This window comes from Ranitomeya imitator, chromosome 5 (genome assembly GCF_032444005.1).
Source record: "Ranitomeya imitator isolate aRanImi1 chromosome 5, aRanImi1.pri, whole genome shotgun sequence".
NCBI classification, from domain to species: domain Eukaryota; kingdom Metazoa; phylum Chordata; class Amphibia; order Anura; family Dendrobatidae; genus Ranitomeya; species Ranitomeya imitator.
In genome coordinates, this window is record NC_091286.1 from 214,600,889 (window position 1) to 214,624,294 (window position 23,406).

Here is a 23,406-nt window from a genome sequence, read left to right on the forward strand (position 1 = left end):
AATAGAATGTATAGGCATGAGAGAAGCTCCATCGAGACTGAGATCACCTGTCTGGACAAAACGTACATTTAGATTAGTATTCAGAGACAGTGCCTAGCATTGTTGATTTGCATGTAAAACTGTTCCTACAAATATATATTTCCCAGAATGGCCATATTCCCTACAATGGGATATATACTGGGGACTGGACATGTCTCTGCACTACCATCACCAGAAGTTCAATTGTATATGAAAACCAAATGTCCTATTATGGTGAAGAAAGTAAGGTGACTGCCTATAAAAAGTAAAACATATACAGGTGCTTCTCACAAAATTAGAATATCATCAAAAATGTAACTTATTTCAGTTCTTCAATACAAAAAGTCAAACTCATATTATAAGGAGTCATTACAAACAGAGTGTTACATTTCAAGTGTTTATTTCTGTTAATATTGATGACTATGGCTTACAGTCAATGAAAGCTCCAAAGTCATTATCTCAGTAAATTAGAATTAACAAAAAACACCTACACTGGCTTCCTAAGTGTTTAAAAAGGTCCCTTAGTCTGTTTCAGTAGGCCCCACAATCATAGGGAAGACTGCTGACTTGACAGATGTCCAGAAGGCAGTCATTACAAGAGGAATAAGGGGTGCACACTAGGGTTGAGCGACTTTTCTTTTTATAGGATCGTGTCGGGTTTCACGAAACCCGACTTTTTCAAAAGTCGGGTCGAGTGAAATCGGCCGATCCTATAGAAAAGTCGGGGTCGGCCGAAACATGAAACCCAATGCAGTGCATTGGGTTTCTAATGGTTCCCAGGGTCTGAAGGAGAGGAAACTCTCCTTCAGGCCCTGGGATCCATATTTAAGTGTAAAATAAAGAATCAAAATAAAAAATATTGATATACTTGCCCTCGGACGCGCCCTGGTTCTCACCGGCAGCCTTCCTTCCTAAGAATGAGCGCCTGAAAGACCTTCGATGACGTCGCGGCTTGTGATTGGTCGCGTGAGCGGTCACATGGGCGTCACGCGACCAATCACAAGCCGCGACGTCATCGAAAGGTCCTTCAAACGCTGATTCTTAGGAAGGAAGGCTCCGGGTTAGAACCAGGGCGCGTCCGAGGGTGAGTATATGCCTATTAGGAATATACTCACCCTCGGACGCGCCCTCGGACGCTTCCTTCCTAAGAATTAGTGCCTGAAGGACCTTAGATGACGTCGCGGCTTGTGATTGGTCATGTGACGCCCATCTGACCGCTCACGCGACCAATCACAAGCCGCGACGTCATCGAAGGCCCTTCAGGCGCTCATTCTTAGGAAGGAAGGTTGCCGGTGAGAACCAGGGCACGTCCGAGGGTGAGTATATCTTTTTTTTTTTTTTTCTTTATTTTACACTCAAATATGAATTCCAATACCGATTCCCGATATCTTAAACATATCGGAACTCGGTATCGGAATTCCGATTCCAGATCAGAAGATCGCCGACCTCATGGCCGACCCCACACAGGGGTCGGGTCGGGTTTCATGAAACCCGACTTTGCCAAAAGTCGGCGACTTCTGAATCTGACCGACCCGTTTCGCTCAACCCTAGTGCACACTGCTATCACAAATATATAATCATATAAATTGCAAAAATGGGGTGCAGCACCTAGTCTGTATTGGATATGTACAAAAGAAGAGAAAAAAGACTAGACTAATAATGGTGTGCACATCCACATAGTAAAATATAAGAAAAACCTTTATTACACCTCAAGACAAAACAACATTTAAAAACATGTAAAATGCATATAACATGACCAATAAACCATCACCCCCAAAGAACTAGGCCAATTAGGCATAGCGTGAAACAAATGAAATAATCAATATTATATTTATAAAAAGCTCAATAATGGCACATGTACACCATAATATGGGTCTAGTCAATAAGCACAAGCAAATATTAGTGGCAAGCCATATAACATCCCAAAAATAATGTGACCACAGAAGTATGTATAATGAATACAATACACCTTACATAGTATATGCACATGATTGCTGTCGCAAGTCTGCCGCATTGGGAAAACATATAATAATGCATCCCAACCCCCAGATCACTGGTGTGCTATCCTAAAATGTATGGGAATAGATTCCCACAATATAAAACACCATAGTTGGAAAAAGGAAAGGACACGGAAAGTCCAATAATGGAATGCGCAGCAACACTGGGAAAAGGTGAATATACAACCTGATGGATGGTCACTCCTGGGAATAAAGATCACCAGAGAGCTACAATAGCCTATGGGATGTGAGTGGGTAAAACTACATTACCAACTGATAAGAAAGGCTGTAAGATGGAGCCATGTGAGCATGGAATCCTAATAAAGGACAAGAGGGGTGAGGTAAAGGCCCCACACATATCGCTGCAGCCGCAGCTTCGTCAGAAGTGAAAATGAGGTGAACAGATCTGGTTTATATACACACATTAATGAAACCTAGCGACCATACAGGTGTGAAGCCAGGGTGTCAGGACTGAAGTAACAAGGCCAGCTGCGTGGAGACAATCAGGAAGCGAGTGATCTAAAAAGGATGGAATGGAAAATGAGTGCCCTACATACATATTATTGGCATGGCCCCTGATAGGTAGCAATGCAAAACTACTAAAACCAAAAAGCATGTATATTAAGTATTTTATTACATATTACATTATGTTGGATTAACTTCACCAATAAACACCCATCAGGGGGCCCAGCGTAGCACGTATGCTGAATAGATGTATCACAAAATAAGTATAAGAGCACACTTGGAATGGACACGTATATTCATGAGAAAAAAAAAATCAAATGGTGCTAAGGCACACCAAGCCAAGTGAGTAATTCAAGAGGGTCCCCATATTTATAAAGGTCACAGATTGCTACTGAAACATATCAGTACCTGAAAATTGTCCATGAGACTGGGGCCGGGTATTAATACTGCCGCAGGGCTGCACAAAGACCCAATAATTGGGAATAAGATATCCATAAAAAATGCCAAGAGGTATTGCCGAAAGCAAGAGGGGACTGTATATCCTAGACAACTTACATGCAAGTCTCAAACAGCCCTGATGAGACCGCAAGTAAAGTAAAGTGCCTAAGGAAGTGTTAGTGCACCACACATACAGGGGCACGAGCTATTTTCACTAATCAACTGCACAGGGTATATGTCCGTAGGACCCAATGTAACAGGTATTAGTATTGCAATCTATAAACGCAACCACATACAGTTAGGGCCAGAAATATTTGGACAGTGACACAATTTTCGCGATTTGGGCTCTGCATGCCACCACATTGGATTTGAAATGAAACCTCTACAACAGAATTCAAGTGCAGATTGTAACGTTTAATTTGAAGGGTTGAACAAAAATATCTGATAGAAAATGTAGGAATTGTACACATTTCTTTACAAACACTCCACATTTTAGGAGGTCAAAAGTAATTGGACAAATAAACATAACCCAAACAAAATATTTTTATTTTCAATATTTTGTTGCAAATCCTTTGGAGGCAATCACTGCCTTAAGTCTGGAACCCATGGACATCACCAAACGCTGGGTTTCCTCCTTCTTAATGCTTTGCCAGGCCTTTACAGCCGCAGCCTTCAGGTCTTGCTTGTTTGTGGGTCTTTCCGTCTTAAGTCTGGATTTGAGCAAGTGAAATGCATGCTCAATTGGGTTTAGATCTGGAGATTGACTTGGCCATTGCAGAATGTTCCACTTTTTGGCACTCATGAACTCCTGGGTAGCTTTGGCTGTATGCTTGGGGTCATTGTCCATCTGTACTATGAAGCGCCGTCCAATCAACTTTGCAGCATTTGGCTGAATCTGGGCTGAAAGTATATCCCGGTACACTTCAGAATTCATCCGGCTACTCTTGTCTGCTCTTATGTCATCAATAAACACAAGTGACCCAGTGCCATTGAAAGCCATGCATGCCCATGCCATCACGTTGCCTCCACCATGTTTTACAGAGGATGTGGTGTGCCTTGGATCATGTGCCGTTCCCTTTCTTCTCCAAACTTTTTTCTTCCCATCATTCTGGTACAGGTTGATCTTTGTCTCATCTGTCCATAGAATACTTTTCCAGAACGGAGCTGGCTTCTTGAGGTGTTTTTCTGCAAATTTAACTCTGGCCTGTCTATTTTTGGTATTGATGAATGGTTTGCATCTAGATGTGAACCCTTTGTATTTACTGTCATGGAGTCTTCTCTTTACTGTTGACTTAGAGACAGATACACCTACTTCACTGAGAGTGTTCTGGACTTCAGTTGATGTTGTAAACGGGTTCTTCTTCACCAAATTAAGTATGCGGCGATCATCCACCACTGTTGTCATCCGTGGACGCCCAGGCCTTTTTGAGTTCCCAAGCTCACCAGTCAATTCCTTTTTTCTCAGAATGTACCCAACTGTTGATTTTGCTACTCCAAGCATGTCTGCTATCTCTCTGATGGATTTTTTCTTTTTTTTCAGCCTCAGGATGTTCTGCTTCACCTCAATTGAGAGTTCCTTTGACCGCATGTTGTCTGCTCACAGCAACAGCTTCCAAATGCAAAACCACACACCTGGAATCCACCCCTGACCTTTTAACTACTTCATTGATTACAGGTTAACGAGGGAGACGCCTTCAGAGTTAATTGCAGCCCTTAGAGTCCATTGTCCAATTACTTTTGGTCCCTTGAAAAAGAGGACGCTATGCATTACAGAGCTATGATTCCTAAACCCTTTCTCCGATTTGGATGTGGAAACTATCATATTGCAGCTGGGAGTGTGCACTTTCAGCCCATATTATATACCGTATATACTCGAGTATAAGCCGAGATTTTCAGCCCAAATTTTTGGGCTGAAAGTGCCCCCCTCGGCTTATACTCGAGTCACGGTAGCGGTGGGGTCGGCGGGTGAGGGGGTGAGGGCGCTGAGGCATACTTACCTAGTCCCAGCGATCCTCGCGCTGTCCCTGCCGTCCCACGGGCTTCGGCGCTGCAGCTTCTTCCTCTCTTCAGCGGTCACGTGGGACCGCTCATTACAGAAATGAATAAGCGGCTCCACCTCCCATAGGGGCGGAGCCGCTTATTCATTTCTCTAATCAGCGGTGCCGGTGACCGCTGATAGAGAAAGAAGCTGCGGCACCGAAGACCAGGCAGAGGGACAGCGCGAGGATCGCCAGGACTAGGTGAGTATGTTATATTCACCTGTCCACGTTCCAGCCGCTGGGCATCGCTCCATCTTCCCGGCGTCTCCATCTTCCCGGCGTCTGCACTCTGACTGTTCAGGTCAAAGGGCGCGATGACGCATACAGTGTGCGCGGCGCCCTCTGCCTGATCAGTCAGAGCAGAGACGCCGGGAAGATGGAGGCGCCGGAACGAGACGCCGGGAGCTGCAATCAAGGGAGGTGAGTATGTGTTTTTTTTTTTTTATTGCAGCAGTAGCAGCGGCAGAACAGATTAATGTGGAGCATCTATGGGGCACAATGAACGGTGCAGAGCACCGTATATGGAGCACATCTATGGGGCACAGTGAACGGTGCAGAGCACCGTATATGGAGCACATCTATGGGGCACAGTGAACGGTGCAGAGCACCGTATATGGAGCACATCTATGGGGCACAGTGAACGGTGCAGAGCACCGTATATGGAGCACATCTATGGGGCACAGTGAACGGTGCAGAGCACCGTATATGGAGTACATCTATGGGGCACAGTGAACGGTGCAGAGCACCGTATATGGAGCACATCTATGGGGCACAGTGAACGGTGCAGAGCACCGTATATGGAGTACATCTATGGGGCACAGTGAACGGTGCAGAGCACCGTATATGGAGCACATCTATGGGGCACAGTGAACGGTGCAGAGCACCGTATATGGAGCACATCTATGGGGCACAGTGAATGGTGCAGAGCACCGTATATGGCACAGCTATGGGGCACAGTGAACGGTGCAGAGCACCGTATATGGCACATCTATGGGGCACAGTGAATGGTGCAGAGCACCGTATATGGCACACCTATGGGGCACAGTGAACGGTGCAGAGCACCGTATATGGCACACCTATGGGGCACAGTGAACGGTGCAGAGCATCGTATATGGCACACCTATGGGGCACAGTGAACGGTGCAGAGCATCGTATATGGCACACCTATGGGGCACAGTGAACGGTGCAGAGCACCGTATATGGCACAGCTAGGGGGCACAGTGAACGGTGCAGAGCACTGTATATGGCACAGCTATGGGGCACAGTGAACGGTGCAGAGCACTATATGGGGCACAGCTATGGGGAAATATGAACGGTGTAGAGCACTATATGGCACAGCTATGGGGAAATAATTATCTATTTTTATTTTTGAAATTCACCGGTAAATGCTGCATTTCCACCCTAGGCTTATACTCGAGTCAATAAGTTTTCCCAGTTTTTTGTGGCAAAATTAGGGGGGTCGGCTTATACTCGGGTCGGCTTATACTCGAGTATATACGGTATATAATTGTATTTCTGAACATGTTTTTGTAAACAGCTAAAATAACAAAACTTGTGTCACTGTCCAAATATTTCTGGCCCTAACTGTATAGTTTGCATGGGAAAGAATCCAGTAGGGCCATTTGTGTACATAATACAATCATGGAGGGGGTTATTTTTATGTACAGAACTGCTGCCATGAGAGTCTCTACCCATCCTGGTACAACAAAAAATGGGAAAAGGGGGGATTTATATTACAATATTGGTGCGCAACGCGTGCCAAGGCTTCATATATTTATACTGTTTGATTATGGAGAATATGCATATCTACAGGGTCCAAGTATCACAAGTGTGTGATCTTTTAATCTACAATTGTAGATAGATAGTATAGTCTATGCATCATGAGATGTCATAATATACGTTCGAAAGTTAGGGTTTTGTCAAAACTTCCTGGTATGTGTACGCAAATAGTGGACAAAATAGCTCACAATATAAGACCCAATCACATAAATGTGGGGGTGGCCCATCACGCAACGATGTACATAAAAATTATATACGGTAGATATACTTTTACATCAAACGTAAAAGAGGTCACAGGGGGGACTATTATGAAGCAAAAAATCCCTTGGATGCAACACATACACCCACTGGGTTATATACTGTAGTCCATATCTGCATTACTATCGAGTAGTATACTGGATTGTCCAATGAAGCAAAGCCAATTGTAGTTGGAACAATAAGGCGAGTTGGCATGGAGAGGACGTGAGGAGTCCTGTATGGATGGTACCGAGATGAGTCCACAATAAGATGTTGTTGAGTACCCCTTATATAGAAGACATAAAGAAGATATTTGTTAGCAAAATGTGTATGCCATATATATATAAACATTCATCCCAAAAATCCAGTGAAAAGAAGCTCCTCATTAAGTCCTGTTGGTGTCACTGAGCGTAATTCGAAAATCCATCTGGATTCAATTTGTAATAGACGTTTCTGTGTGGAGCCACCCCTGCCCCCATAGGGGATATTTTTTAAACCAAAGATCTTAATGTTAATGAGGTGGAACCCCCATGTACTGCTAGGAAATGGGCAGCAACAGGTGTGAGAGTTTTGCCCTTTCTCTGGTCTGTGGCTGCTAGATATATAGTAGGTATATGCCTCTGGGCCCTCTTCCTCAATTCTTGGGATGTTTGCCCCACATATATCTTATTGTAGTGGCAAAGTATCACATATATTGCATCCCTAGATTTGCAGTTAATATAAGATTTTAATGGATGGCTCCTAAGATCACTTGGATTCAGGAAAGCATCACGTGTAGGGACCATGAAGGGGCAAATATTACAGTCCCCACAGGGAAATGATCCCTTGAGAACAATTCCCCTGTTCAGCCTGATGGTTGGCCTAGAAAAGTGGCTCCTAGTTAATAGTTCTCGTAAATTGGGGGCTCTTCTCGCTGTAAGGAGAGGCTTATCACTGGTAACCTCTGCTGTCTGGGCGTCTGTCCTAAGAACCGACCAATGCCTTGAAATTATGTCCCTGACCTGATGCCAACTATTGTTGTAATCCGTGATGAACCTAATTTCTTGATCCTGGCTCCATGGCCTAGGTGATAGAAGTGACATCTGATCCTGTTGGCGTGCCCTTTGAAAAGCTTTTGATATAACCCGCTTAGGGTATACTCTTTGCTTGAAGCGGTCTGTAAGTCCATGGGCCTGTGACAAAAAATCTTGGTCAAAAGTACAGTTGCGCCTAATGTGAAGGAACTGACCTGTAGGTACACCCACCTTCGTGTGCATCGGGTGAAAACTGTTAAACGGTAGTAGTGAGTTAGTTGCCGTTAGCTTGCGATAAAGGTCAGTGGCTAGTTGGTTGTCCTGTACAAAGATCTTCAGATCCAGATATGTAATGGAGCTGGTCGACAAATAGCGTGTGAGGAAAAATATGTTTGCATAGGCCGGTGCACACTTCGCCCACATCGCCACTCCTGACACTTGAAGATAAAATGTCCTATCAAAGAGAAAGAAATTATGATAAAGGACAAATTTCAAGAGTTCAAGGAGAAAAGAGTTATGTCAACGATGCGTCAAGTGGGTTTTGTTTAGAAAAAAAGTTACTGCATTAATCCCATCCTCATGACTAATATATGAGTAGAGTGATTCTACATCTCATTTCACTAGATGGAATTCCGCTGGTAAAGTGATGCCACGACAGATTTTAATGAAGTGGGCAGAGTCCCTAACAAATAAAGGTAGGGACAATGCCATTGGCTGCAAAAAGAAATCAAGATAATCACAAGATCTTTCACACAGACTGCCTACACTGGAAACAATAGGCCGACCCGGGGGCTTCATGTCGTCTTTATGGACTTTGGGTAGCATGTAGAATGTGGCAATGATGGGATGTTCCACTCACATGTATTGCTTCTCGTTATTGGTGATAATACCATATTGATTGGCTCTACATAGTAAGGTATGAAATTTAGAGCCGAAAACCTGTGTAAGATCAGATGGTAACCTCTGTTAAAAGCGGGGGTTGTTAAGCTGCCTTTTGGCCTCCTCTAAGTACATGTGGATGGGCCACAAGATGACATTGCCCCCTTTGTCGGCCTCCTCGATAACAAATGCATCATTATTTTTAAGGTCAGAAATAGCTCGTCTCTCTGCAAGTGACAAATTAGGTGATGTGCCTACCTGAGGGGACATCTGAGTGATGTCCCGTTTGACCAATTCAAAAAATATTCATATTGCTGGTACCAAAGAAAAAGAAGGCGCTTTCAAGGATTTATTTCTATAAGGGAATTTCCTTATATTCGTGGCAGACTGATTTTCTTCCAATGGGTCTAGAAGATCCTGAAAGGCCTAGCAGTCATCCGCAGGAATGGTCCGCACTAGATCTGGCTTCTTGTACATGACTTGAAAAGTAAGGTTTCTACAAAAAAGATAGAGATCTTTAATTAAAGTAAATTTGGCAGCCCTATGGGTGGGTACAAAGGTAAGGCCCTTGTGAAGGTCAGACAGTTCACTAGATGATAAACAGTAATCTGAAAGATTGATAATTTGTAAAGTCGTGGGCAGTGCCTCAAAATTCTGTGTAGCAGCGCCGGGGATGTCGACACGGTTTATTTCCATCTGGTTGGATATTTGTGTCTATATGGGGAATTGCATCCCCTGTAATGAGTTGGGCAACTTTTTGCGGTTCTTATTTCCTCTACCCCGTCTGGTCCGCGATCTTGTTCGCTTCCCGTAGAAGGCAATCATTGACACACTCCACAAAGAGTGTAAGTCACAAAAGGTCATTGCTAAAAAAGCTGGAACAGTGCTGTATACAAGCATATTATGGTATTAATATATTAATACTAATTAATGCCTTAATGCATTTTAATGGAAACTTGACTGGAAGGAAAAAGTATGGTAGAAAAAGATCCCTAAGCAACTGGTAAGGATTGTTAAGAAAATGCCATTCAAAAGTGTGGGGGAGATTCACAATGAGTGGACTGCTGCTGAAGTTATTGCTTCAAGAGCCACCACAAGCAGACAGATCCAGGACATGGGCTACAAGTGTCAAATTCCTTGTGTCAAGCTACTCATGACCAATAGACAATGCCAGAAGCGTCTTACCTGAGTAAAGGTACCGTCACACTTAGCGACGCTGCAGCGATACCGACAACGATCCGGATCGCTGCAGCATCGCTGTTTGGTCGCTGGAGAGCTGTCACACAGACAGCTCTCCAGCGACCAACGATGCCGGTAACCAGGGTAAACATCGGTTTACTAAGCGCAGGGCCACGCTTAGTAACCCGATGTTTACCCTGGTTACCATCGTTAAAGTAAAAAAAAAAAAACACTACATACTTACCTACTGCTGTCTGTCCCCGGCGCTGGGCTTCTCTGCTCTGGCTGTGAGCACAGCGGCCGGAAAGCAGAGCGGTGACGTCACCGCTGTGCTTTCCGGCTGCCTGGCGCTCACAGCCAGAGCAGAGAAGCAGAGCGCCGGGGACAGACAGCGGTAGGTAAGTATGTAGTGGTTGTTTTTTTTTACTTTAACGATGTTAACCAGGGTAAACATCGGGTTACTAAGCGCGGCCCTGCGCTTAGTAACCCGATGTTTACCCTGGTTACCAGCGAAGACATCGCTGAATCGGCGTCACACACGCCGATTCAGCTATGTCAGCGGGACGTCCAGCGACGAAATAAAGTTCTGGCCTTTCTTCCCTGACCAGCGATATCACAGCAGGGGCTTGATCGCTGCTGCCTGTCACACTGGACGATATCGCTAGCCAGGACGCTGCAACGTCACGGATCGCTAGCGATATCGTCCAGTGTGACGGTACCTTAAGAGTGGACAGGCACACAATCTAAGCTGCTTGAGGTCTTAGTGTGAAGTTTTCACAATCAGTGATGGGGAGCTATGTCATCTGCTGGTGTAGGTGCACTGTGTTTTATCAAGAAACTCATCAAGAGAATGCCAAGAGTGTGGAAAGCAGTCATCAAAGCAAGAGGTGGCTACACTGAAGAACCTAGAATATAAGACATAATTTCAGTTGTTTCACACTTTTTTGTTAAGTGTCTAATTCCACATGTGTTAATTCATAGTTTTGATGCCTTCAGTGTGAATGTACAATTTTCATAGTCATGAAAATACAGAAAAATCTTTAAATGAGAAGGTGTATCCGAACTTTTGGTCTGTACTATATATATATATATATATATATATATATATATATATATATATACATATATATATGGCATTATTATTGTAAGGAGGCACTAGGGAACTATATTACTATAAGAAAGCAATAGGAAGGGTCTATGTTCCAACAAAGAGGCACAGGGTAACATTATTTTAATGATGGCAGAGTAAGCTGTATTACTGTAAGGAGGCAAGGCACAGGGGGTCATTGTTACTATTAAAACGCAAAGGTGTGTTGTGTTGCTACAAGGGTAAGGAGGCACAGAGTGAGGAATTATTGCTCCTCCTGAGTGACTTGTATTGTACTGCACTTGTTTTTATTATGTATACCCCTCCTCATATGTAAAGCTCCATGAAATAATTGGTGCTATAATAATGAATAATAATAATATATGAGAATACACAGTGGGAGACACTATTACTACATGTATACCACGTTCCAAATTATTATGCAAATTGGATTTAAGTTTCATAGAGATGTAATTTTTAATTTTTCAAATAAACTCATGGATGGTATTATGTCTGTGGATCACTGAAATCTGTCTCAATCACCGGTGATTATTAGTTTGCCAGATGAGCCAATTAAAGAAAAATTACTTATGAAGGATGTTCCACATCATTAAGCAGGCCACAGGTTTCAAGAACTATGGGAAAGAAAAAGGATCTCTCTGCTGACAGAAAAGGAAAATTATTAATTTTAAAACAGTCTTGTTTACTGATGAGGGCCTTGTAACCTTGGATGGCCAAATGGATGGAGTAGCAGATGGTTGGTGGCTCGCCATCATGCTCCAAGAAGGCTACAATATCAGTAAGGAGGTGACGGAGCCATTTTTTGGGCCAAAATCATTGGGGAGAGAGCTGGTAGGGGGGTTTTGGAGAGATGGGAATCTGCTCAGTGAACTGTGAGTAAAGCGTTGAAAACTGCACCCTGCTGTGTCCTCTGAATTATTCCAACGTCACTTGCCCTGCACTACATCTACCACAACCACCTTCATCACAATCAACACCTATATCTGCATTAGTGACTAGCTCTGCCCGTGGAGAGCTGAAACATCTTTGCTGCGTCAGCAACTGCCCCAGTGGATCTGAACTGCAGCGTCAGCCATATTGACTGAACACCATGGGTGGCGTCACAAACAATTCCCCTTTTCCCATAAACTTTATTTCCCCTTTCATTGACTTTTTTATTGGACACCCAGGGCCACAAATGGGGTCACTGCTGCATTGACCACCCACTTAAGAACCGCCAGACCGGACCCGAGTACCCCACGGCCCTAGCGGGCGCTCCAGTATCCTATGTCACCTGCATCTTAAAAACATCTGCAGAATCCGACCTTTTCTCACCTTCGAAACTGCTAAGACTCTTACTATTGCTCTTATTCATTCTCGTCTGGACTACTGCAACTCTCTTCTAATCGGTCTCCCTCTTTCCAAACTTTCTCCTCTCCAATCCATCTTGGTCATATTTCTGTCCAACCGCTTCACCGATGCCTCCATCTTGTGCCAGTCATTACACTGGCTACCCATTCGCTACAGGGTCCAGTATAAACTCATCTCTCTCACCCACAAAGCTCTCCGCAGTTCTGCACTGCCTTATATCTCCTCTCTCATCTCCGTCTATCGTCCTACACGTGCCCTCCGTTCTACAAATGACCTAAGACTAACATCCCCCGTAATCCGAACCTCGCACCTCCATCTCCAAGACTTCTCTCGTGCTGCGCCAGCTCTCTGGAATGCACTTCCCCAGATGATCAGACTGATACCTAGCCCCGACCAATTCAAGCGCGCTTTAAAAACCCATCTCTTCAAACAAGCCTACCACATCAACTACTCAGTAAACTAACTTTGTCCTGTTCCCTCCTTCCAAATATTATCTTCATGTGAATCTGCACCCTACTATTCATCTGTCTCCACACCCTCCATGCACATGATAACTGCACTTGATACTTGACTATTGCACTTAAACACACGGGCTGATGACCGGATCATGCAGCTTTATATGAAAATCCCTATTTATTAGAATTGCCAGACCTGAAATAAAAAGCACTTTTCACCTATTGTGTCCCCCCATTTCCTTGTAGATTGTAAGCTTGCGATCAGGGACCTCACCCCTAATGTCACTGTTTAAATTGTCTTAACTTGTACTGAATTTATTGTCTGTACATGTCCCTGCTTAATTGTAAAGTGCTGCGGAATATGTTGGCGCTATATAAATAAAAATTATTATTATTATGTTAACATGTAACTTGGCCTTTGATTTGTGGCCATTATTACTATAGTGAATCACTATAACAATGTGAAGGCAAAGAGGAAGAATTATTACTGTCTAGTGCACTATGGAGGTTACTATGTGGTTTGTCAGAGGTAGGGAAATGTTAGGAGGGGTATGCATGTGTTACATTCTTCAATGAAGATTGACGAATGAAAGAAGGGGTCATAACAGTCTGGGCCGAACAAAAAAAAAGAATGGTTAAAACCAGCAAGTACGTCACCATTGAGTCAGTGGCTTTATCCATACAGCATACACATATATGATCTGTAGAGCAGTGGTTTAGAACTGATAGCTACAATAACTAGGTTACTGTATGGTGGTAATATCAGTATCAATACAGTGTTGTTGCTCCCTATGGGAGGGGGAGCCGCATATTCATCACTGTAATGGGCGGCCCCACGTGACCGCATACAGGAGAAGCTGCGGCCAGGACAGGAGCCGGGTGAGTATTTTAACCCCTTACCGGCATCGGACGTACTATATCGTCCGATGCCGGCTCCCCTGCTTTGATGCAGGGCTCCGCGGTGAGCCCGCACCAAAGCCGGGACATGTCAGCTGTTTTGAACAGCTGACATGTGCCCGTAATAGGCTTGGGCAGAATCGCGATCGGCCCGCACCTATTAACTAGTTAAATGCCGCTGTCAAACGCAGACAGCGGCATTTAACTACCGCTTCCGGCCGGGCGGCCGGAAATGACGTCATCGCCGACCCCCGTCACATGATCGGGGGTCGGCGATGCTTGTGAATGGTAACCATAGAGGTCCTTGAGACCTCTATGGTTACTGATTGCCCGTCGCTGTGAGCGCCACCCTGTGGTCGGCGCTCACAGCACACGTGCAATTCTGCTACATAGCAGCGATCAGCAGATCGCTGCTATGTAGCAGAGCTGATCGTGCTATGCCTGCTTCTAGCCTCTCATGGAGGCTATTGAAGCATGGCAAAAGTTAAAAAAAAAAGTTTAAAAAAATGTGAAAAAAATAAAAAAAAACATAAAAGTTTAAATCACCCCCCTTTCGCCCCAATCAAAATAAATCAATAAAAAAAATATCAAATCTACGCATATTTGGTATCGCCGCGCTCAGAATAGCCCGATCTATCAATTAAAAAAAAGTATTAACCTGATCGCTAAACAGCGTAGCGGGAAAAAAATTCGAAACGCCAGAATTACATTTTTTTGGTCGCCGCAACATTGCATTAAAATGCAATAACGGGCGATCAAAAGAACGTATCTGCACCGAAACGCTATCATTAAAAAAGTCATCTCGGCATGCAAAAAATAAGCCCTCAACCGACCCCAGATGATGAAAAATGGAGACGCTACGAGTATCGGAAAATGGCGCAATTTTTTTTTTTTTTTTTAGCAAAGTTTGGAATTTTTTTTCACCACTTAGATAAAAAATAACCTAGTCATGTTTGGTGTCTATGAACTCATAATGACCTGGAGAATCATAATGGCAGGTAATTTTTAGCATTTAGTGAACCTAGCAAAAAAGCCAAACAAAAAACCAATGTGGGATTGCACTTTTTTTGCAATTTCACCGCACTTGGAATTTTTTTCCCGTTTTCTAGTACACGACATGCTAAAACCAATGATGTAGTTCAAAAGTACAACTCGTCCCGCAAAAAATAAGCCCTCATATGGCCAAATTGACAGAAAAATAAAAAAGTTATGGCTCTGGGAAGGAGGGGAGCGAAAAACGAACACGGAAAAACGAAAAATCCCCGGTCATGAAGGGGTTAATAACAGCAGGCGGGCGCACAGGGGGTGGGAGGGGGGTGGGGACAGGGATCTTTATTTTAAACATGAGAAACAAAAAAAACAAGGATTTTCATATCTTCTCTACAGCAAACGCTGCTGCAGAGAAGATATGAATCGCGGCTTCAGCACTATGTGGGGGGGGACAGCGCTTACTGTAGCGCTGTCTCCTGCCCGGCACACGGACTGCTCACGGACAACGTCCATGTGCGGTACGTGTTTTACACGGACCCATTGACTTTAATGGGTCGGTGTAATCCGTGCGCTCCCACGAACACTGACATGTCTCCGTGTTTTGCACACGGACACACGGTCCGTGAAAACACGCTGACATGTGCAGAGACACATTGATTTCCATGTGTCTACGTGAGTCAGTGTCTCCGGTACGTGAGGAAACTGTCACCTCACGTACCGGAGCCATTGACGTGTGAAACCGGCCTAACAAAGCAGAGTGGCCCCATTGATTATTAGGGATCCCTCTTAATTCCGTTATATGTCAGTTTGTAAAATGGAAAAAAATGCAGCAATTGTTACACAACTAAACCCAGACATGGCTCATAATCAATGGGATCCCTCTCCTTCCATTTGCATCTGTTTTGCACATGAATTCCATTTCTTAGCCTTACTTATATATTGGTATTATTTGATAACTGTGTTATTTAAATGTTATTATTATTATTATTATTATTTATTTATATAGCACCATTAATTCCATGGTGCTGTACATGAGAAGGGGTTACATCAAAATACAAATATCACTTACAGTAAACAAAACTAACAATGACAGACTGATTCAGAGGGGCGAGGACCCTGCCCTTGTGGGCTTACATTCTACAGGGTAATTCTTATTGTTCCGAGCTGTATTGTTGTACACAGAAAAAAAGACGTTACTCCAAACATAGAAGAGGATTCTTTACTGTTAGGGCAGTGAGAATCTGGAATTGCTTGCCTGAGGAGGTGGTGATGGCGAACTCAGTCGAGGGGTTCAAGAGAGGCCTGGATGTCTTCCTGGAGCAGAACAATATTGTATCATACAATTATTAGGTTCTGTAGAAGGACGTAGATCTGGGGATTTATTATGATAGAATATAGGCTGAAATGGATGGACAAATGTCTTTTTTTGGCCTTACTAACTATGTTACTATGTTACTATTTTGGAGAAATAACCACAGATTTTGTTGAAATTATTCTTCTGTCTCTTCATGTCATCCCAAACAAACTCGATAAGGTTGAGATCAAGACTCTGTGGGTGCCATATCATCATTTCCAGTGCACTTTGTTCTTGTTAATCCTGATGATAGTTTTTAATAATATTGGCAGAATATTTGGGGTTGTTAACCTCCCTGATGGAATTGCATAATCGTAAGTATCTGTCCGTAATTTCAAGCATTGAGGACACCAAGATATCGGCAACATTGAAGACCATAGATGCAGCCAGCAGTTTAAAAAAAAAAACTGCAGCAGATTAACCCCTTAACCCCCAAGGGGGGTTTGCATGTTAATGACCCTCCCAATTTTTACAATTCTGACCACTGTCCCTTTATAAGGTTATAACTCTGGAACGCTTCCATGGATCCCGGTGATTCTGACAATGTTTTCTCAAGACATATTGTACTTCAGGTGAGTGTTTCTTTGATATGACTTGCGCTCATTTGTGAAAAAAGCAGAAAGATGGCAAAAATTTTGAAAACTTCACAATTTTCCAAATTTGAATTTTCATGCCCTTAAATCATACAGATACAGTACATCACACAAAATACTTAATAAGTAACATTTCCCACATTTCTATTTTACATCAGCACAATTTTGGAACCAAAATGTTTGTTAGGGAGTTATAAGGGTTAAAAGTTGACCAGCAATTTCTCATTTTTACAACACCATTTTTTTTAGGGACCACATCACATTTGAAGTCACTTTGAGGGTCTATATGATAGAAAATACCGAAAAGTGACACCATTCTAAAAACTGCACCCCTCTAGGTGCTCAAAACCACATTCAAAAAGTTTAATAATCCTTCTGATGCTTCACAGGAATTTGTGGAATGTTAAAAAAACGAACATTTAGCTTTTTTTTGCACAAAAAAATTAAATTCAGATCCAATTTGTTTTATTTTACCAAGGGTAACAGGATAAATTGGATCCCAAAAGTTTTGTACAATTTGTCCTGAGTGCGCCAATACCTCATATGTGGGGGTAAACCACTGTTTGGGTGCATGGCAGAGCTCGGAAGGGAAGGAGCGCCCTTTGACTTTTCAATGCAAAATTGGCTGAAATTGAGATCAGATGCCATGTCTCATTTGGAAAGCCCCTGATGTGCCTAAACAGTGGAAATACCCCACAAGTGACACCATTTTGGAATGTAAACCCCCATATGGAACTTACCTAGATGTGTGGTGAGCACTTTGAACCCCCAAGTGCTTCACAGAAGTTTATAATGTAGAGCCACAAAAATAAAATATCATATTTTTTTTAACAAAAATAATATTTTTGCCACCAATTTTTTATTTTTCCAAGGGTAACTGGAGAAATTGGACCCCAAAAGTTGTTGTGCAATTTGTCCTGAGTGTGCTGATACCCAATATGTGGGCGTAAACCACTGTTTCGGCGCATGGCAGAGCTCGGAAGGGAAGGAGGGCCGTTTGACTTTTCAATGCAAAATTGGCTGGAATTGAGATCGGACCCCATGTCGCATTTGGAGAGCCCCTGATGTGCCTAAACTGTGGAAACCCCCACAATTGACACCATTTTAGAAAGTAGACTCACTAAGGAACTTATGTAGATGTGTGGTGAGCACTTTAAACCCCCAAATGCTTCACAGAAGTCAATAATGTAGAGCCGTGAAAATAAAAAATCATTTTTTCCCACAAAAATGATTTTTTCGCCCCCAATTTTTTTATTTTCTCAAGGGTAACCGGAAAAATTAAATCCCAAAAGTTGTTGTGCAATTTGTTCTGAGTACGCTGATACCCAACATTTGGGGGGAACCACCGTTTGGGAGCATGGGAGAGCTCGGAAGGGAAGGAGCGCTGTTTTGGAATGCAGACTTTGATGGAATGGTCTGCGGGCATGACGTTGCGTTTGCAGAGCCCCTGATGTACCTAAGCAGTAGAAACTCACCACAAGTGAACACATATTGTAAACTAGACCCCCCAAGGAACTTATCTAGATGTCTTGTGAGAACTTTCAACCCCCAAGTGTATCATTAAAGTTTATAATGCAGAGGCGTGAAAATAAAAAAATCTCTTTTTCCACAAAAATGATTTTTTTAGCCCCAAATTTTGTATTTTTGCAAGGGTATCAGGAGATTTTGGACCCCAAAGGTTGTTGAACAATTTGTCCTGAGTACGCTGATACCCCATATGTGGGACAAAACTACTGTATGGGCACACGTCGGGGCTTGGAAGGGAAGTAGTGACATTTTGGAATGCAGGCTTTGATGGAATGGTCTGCGGGCGTCGTGTTGCGTTTGCAGAGCCATTGATGTGCCTAAACAGTAGAAACCCCCCACAGGTGACCCTGTTTTGGAAACTAGACCCCCCAAGGAACTTATCTAGATGTGTTATGAGTACTTTGAACCCCCTAGTGTTTAACTAAAGTTTATAATACAGAGCCGTGAAAATAAAAAATCATTTTTCCCCACAAAAATGATTTTTTAGCCCCCAAATTTTTATTTTCCCAAGGGTAAAAGGAATTTAAAAAAAAAAAATTTTATACAGTATATTATTTTTTTTAAACTTTTTTCTTTGTCCCAGAGTGAGACATCACTGTATAAAGTCAGATCGCTGATCTGAAACTTTACACAGCACTGTGTCAGATAAGCGATCTGACAGGCAGTGTAGGAGGCTTCTCAGAAACTGCTCTCAGCAGGCACTGACAAGCCACCTCCCAGCAGGACCCTGCACGTGACGTACTATTCCGTTCATGGGAATTAAGTCCCAGGTCACATGGATGGAATAGTACATCCAATGCCAGAAAGGGGATAAAGGCACATTGTGCTTACTTCCCCTAGAAAGGAAGAAGTCCATCAGTGCTATTAGCTCAGTACTGGCAGCAACCAGTAAAACCCCAACTACACTCATCTATTGTTCAGAGAATTCTGGGCAACAGTGGTCTTCATGGAAGAATTGTGGCCAAAAAAATACCTTTGAAATGGGAAGAATGCCAAGTGACTCAAGTATTCATGAAAACATAGGAACTGAGATGCAGACAAACAGCATAAGGTGCTCTGGAGTAATGAGTCAAAATTTGAACTTTTTTGTGGTATCAGAAGACAGTTTGTAATCTGAAAGGCTAGAGATTAGCAACTAGAGAGTGTCTACAAGCAACAAAGACGAATGGATTACATTCCTTGCAAGTTTGATGCTGCATTTCAGCAAAAGGAGTTGGGGAGTTTGTCAGATTTAATAAGAGATACAATGCTGAGACATGCAGAAAGATACTTACCCATCATGCAATACCAGATGTGAAAGACATCTGATTAGCTCCAAATATTTTCAGCAGCAGGACATTGCGCTTGGGTTATAACCGAGCGTCTTCGGCATGATTGAAAAAGATGTTCGAGTCACCGCATCTGCATGTCTCTAGGCTCTTAGGCAATCCCTGCATGTGTTGTGGCTGTCATTATTATTATTATGATTATGTATTTATATAGCACCATTGATTCCATGGTGCTGTACATGAGAAGGGGTTACATACAAATTACAGATATCACTTACAGTAAGCAAACTAACAATTACAAACTGATACAGAGGGGCGAGGACCCTGCCCTTGCGGGCTTACATTCTACAGGATGGTGGGGAAGGAGACAAAAGGTTGAGGGTTGCAGGAACTCCGGTGTTGGTGAGGCGGTAGATTCGGTAGAGGTGAGGAGGCAGGAGGGTCAGTGCAGGCTGTAGGCTTTCCTGAAGAGGTGGGTTTTCAGGTTCCGACTGAAGGATCCGAATGTGGTTGATAGTCGGACATGTTGGGCCAAAGAATTCCTGAAGATGGGGGATATTCGGGAGAAGTCTTGGAGGTTGTTGGGTGAGGAGTGAATAAGTGTGGAGGAGAGAAGGAGGTCTTGGGAGGACCAGAGATTACATGAGGGAAGATATCGGGAGATTAGTTCAGAGATATGTGGAGGAAATAGGTTATGGATGGCTTTGTAGGTTAGTATAAGTAATTTGAACTTTATAAGCAGAGGGAATGGGAGTCAGTGAAGAGATTTGCAGAGGGGGGAAGCAGAGGACTAGCGAGGAGATAGATGAATTAGTCAGGCAGCAGAGTTAAGGATGGGCTGTAGAGTACAGCGTATTGTCCGTTAGCTTTGGCTGTAAGTAGGTCATTGGTAATTTTGGTCAGGGCTGTCTCAGTTGAGTGATGGGGGTAGAAACCGGATTGTAGACTGTCAAAGAGCAAGTTAGATGAGAGGTGGGAGGAAAGTTCAGAGTGGATGTGCTGCTCCTGGAGTTTGGAAGTAAATGGGAGCAGCGATATTGGGCAATAGCTGGACATAGCAGTTGGATCGAGGGTTGCCTTTTAAGGATAGGCATGATTGCGGCATGTTTGAAAGCAGAAGAGAAGGTGCCAGAAGTTAGTGATAAGTTGAAGAGGTGGTTTAGGGATGGGATAAGAGTGGTGGTGAGGTTAGGGAGGAGGTGGGATGGGATGGGGTCGAGCGCGCAGGTGGTGTGGTGCGATTTGGAGAGGAGACAGTTCAACCCACCTTCAGTGATGTTGGATAGGGAGGTTATGGGTTTGGGGCATTGGTCTGGTATACAAAGGGGTTTTGGTGGTTGAACAATGAAGACTTGCCTTGTTTGGTTGATCTTATTTCTAAAGTGTGTGGCAAAGTCCTCAGCAGAGATGAGGGAGGTTGGAGGAGGCAGTGGGGGGCGGAGGAGGGAGTTAAAGATTTTTAATAACTGTTTGGGGTGGTAGGATAGGGAAGATACAAGGGTTGTGAAGTAGGCCTGTTTAGCAGAGGTGAGAGCGGATTTAAAAGCGAGTGTTGCCTGTTTGAATGCAGTGAAGTCGTCTTGCAAATGTATTTTCATCCAATGCCGCTCTGCATCCCTGGACACTTGCCAGAGCTTTTCAGTGGTGTTATTGTGCATTGGTTGTCTATTGATACGTCGCACTATGCCATGAACGAGAAGGGCAACCGTGTCAATAACTGATGCAAGAGTGGCATTGTAGAAAGCAGTGGCACTGTCTGTGTCGTGGAGTGAGGATATGGATGCCAGTGGTAGGATAGAGTCAGAGAGCGTGTGGGTGTCTAGGTGTGCAAGGTTTCAGCGGGGTTGCGCATGTTGCTGGACATGGGTGACTGGTGAGGAGGACAGGGATGAGAAAGTGAGCAGATGGTGGTCGGATAGAGGGAGAGAGGAGGTGGTGAAGTTAGATAGAGAGCAGAGACGGGTGAAGACCAGGTCTAGTGTATGTCCGTCTGTGTGGGTGGCTGTGTTGGACCACTGAGCAAGTCCAAAAGATGAAGTAAGGGAGAGAAGTTTGGAGGCTGTTGACCGAAGGGCATCAGTGGGGATGTTGAAGTCACCCATGATGATGGTGGCAGTGTCAGCAGAGAAAAAGTGAAGAAGCCAGGTGGAGAATTGGTCAATAAAGGCAGTGGCCAGGCCTGGAGGTCGGTATATGATGGCCACTTGGAGGTTGGAGTGAGAGTAGATGCGGACAGAGTTTACTTCAAAAGACGGAAGGATAAGGGAGGGTAGAGGTGGGGTTGGGTTAAAGGTGCAGTTTGAAGAAAGGAGAAGACTCACTTCTCCACCATGTTTGTTGCCGGGGCGAGGGGAGTGGGTGAAGTGGAGGCCACCGTAACACAGCGCAGCAGGGAAGGTGGTGTCAGAGGGTGTTAGTTATGTTTTTGAGAGGCCAAGAAAGGTAATATTGTGAGAGAGAAAAAGGTCATGAATCACATGAAGCTTATTGCAGATTGAGTGGGCATTCCAGAGTGCTCCAGAGAGAGGGAGCAGGGGGGTGAGCGTCAGGGGTACCGGTTTTATGTTGGAGAGATTGCGATAGTTCGTATTAGATAGGGAGCGGTAGGAAGGTGTAGTAATGGGAGGTATGAGCTGTGGGGGTCCAGGGTTGGGAGATATGTCTCCAGCTGTGAGGTGAAGCAGAGAAAGGGAGAGCAGATGGAAGAAGAAGAGTAGCCGGCTTGTTTTGTGTTTTATTAGGACAGATTTGAGGAGGTTGAGGAGCAGGTCAACAGAGGAGGACAGGTGGGTAGGTAAGAGGGAAGGGGAGATGATTATTTGGTTAGAAAGTGCAGGGGTTTGTGGATAGCGAAGGAGAGAGAGGCTTAGGGCATATGTAAACAAAGTGAAGGAGTAAGATGGGTTAATACAAAAGTTAGATCCAAGTAATAGGAAGTGCTTATTCTGCAGACATGCCCAAAAGAGACAGATACATAGAGTGGGGTCCTGACTCCTGCCATGACTATATGCCGTTGAAATAACTGTACTTCACGATACTTAGCTGCCGTGATACTTTGCTGCTGGGAGATGCTTGCCTGACCCACACGCGTGCCCCTCTAGAATGCTACTAAATTTATCGGACTAAGTAGAGGATCAGGTGAGAGGGATTGTGGGAGCATGTCATGACTCGAACATATTTTTCGAGCACGCCGGAGACACTCATTTATATCCCAAGAGTGCTCAGATAACACCTTATCCGAGCATGTTTGCTCATCACTATCAACTATCACTTCTTTATTTTTATAAAGTTTATAAGCGCAGTTAGTTTGAGCCATTCTCACCTTGAGAAGTAATAATAAAGCAACTAAGCATATCCAAAGAGCATATAGTATATTCATGCAATGTACAGCACCATGGAATTAATTGTGCTATATAAATAAATAATAATAATATATCTAAAAGAGTAAAGTACTGTAATTATTTCTATAAACACTAAATACTTTTTTCGAATAAATAGGAGAAATAATTTATTTTCTTTAGTGACAGATCTCCAAACAAGCTGTGCCCCACTATAAAGGTCTCCTAATGTAGTGCCTTCAGCATCATATAATAGCTCCCCCTGGGCACTTTATATCCAGACAGTTTATTATGGCAGAGACTCCAGGCACTATTCTCTTCCAGTCTCCACACAGAAGAGGAGGAGTTTCTCTTTGAAATTAAAGCTGCTAAAACATAATAAAATAAACTTCCTATCCCTGTTCTCCTTTTGTTATAAATCTGAGCTACATTAATGAGAAGACAAAAGGCATTTACATAACAGTGACCCTGGCACACTTCAC

At 43.6% G+C, this 23,406-nt stretch overlaps 1 long non-coding RNA gene across 1 annotated transcript; it reads right to left on the bottom strand.

Annotated features, from left to right (window-relative positions):
- Window positions 1-6,876: 6,876 nt before the first annotated feature.
- LOC138680627 (uncharacterized) lies at window positions 6,877-9,351 on the bottom strand. Its single transcript, XR_011321696.1, has 4 exons — window positions 9,124-9,351; window positions 8,218-8,440; window positions 7,975-8,145; window positions 6,877-7,259 (listed from the first exon to the last, which is right to left on the bottom strand). It is a non-coding gene; the product is annotated as an uncharacterized lncRNA (long non-coding RNA).
- Window positions 9,352-23,406: the final 14,055 nt, after the last annotated feature.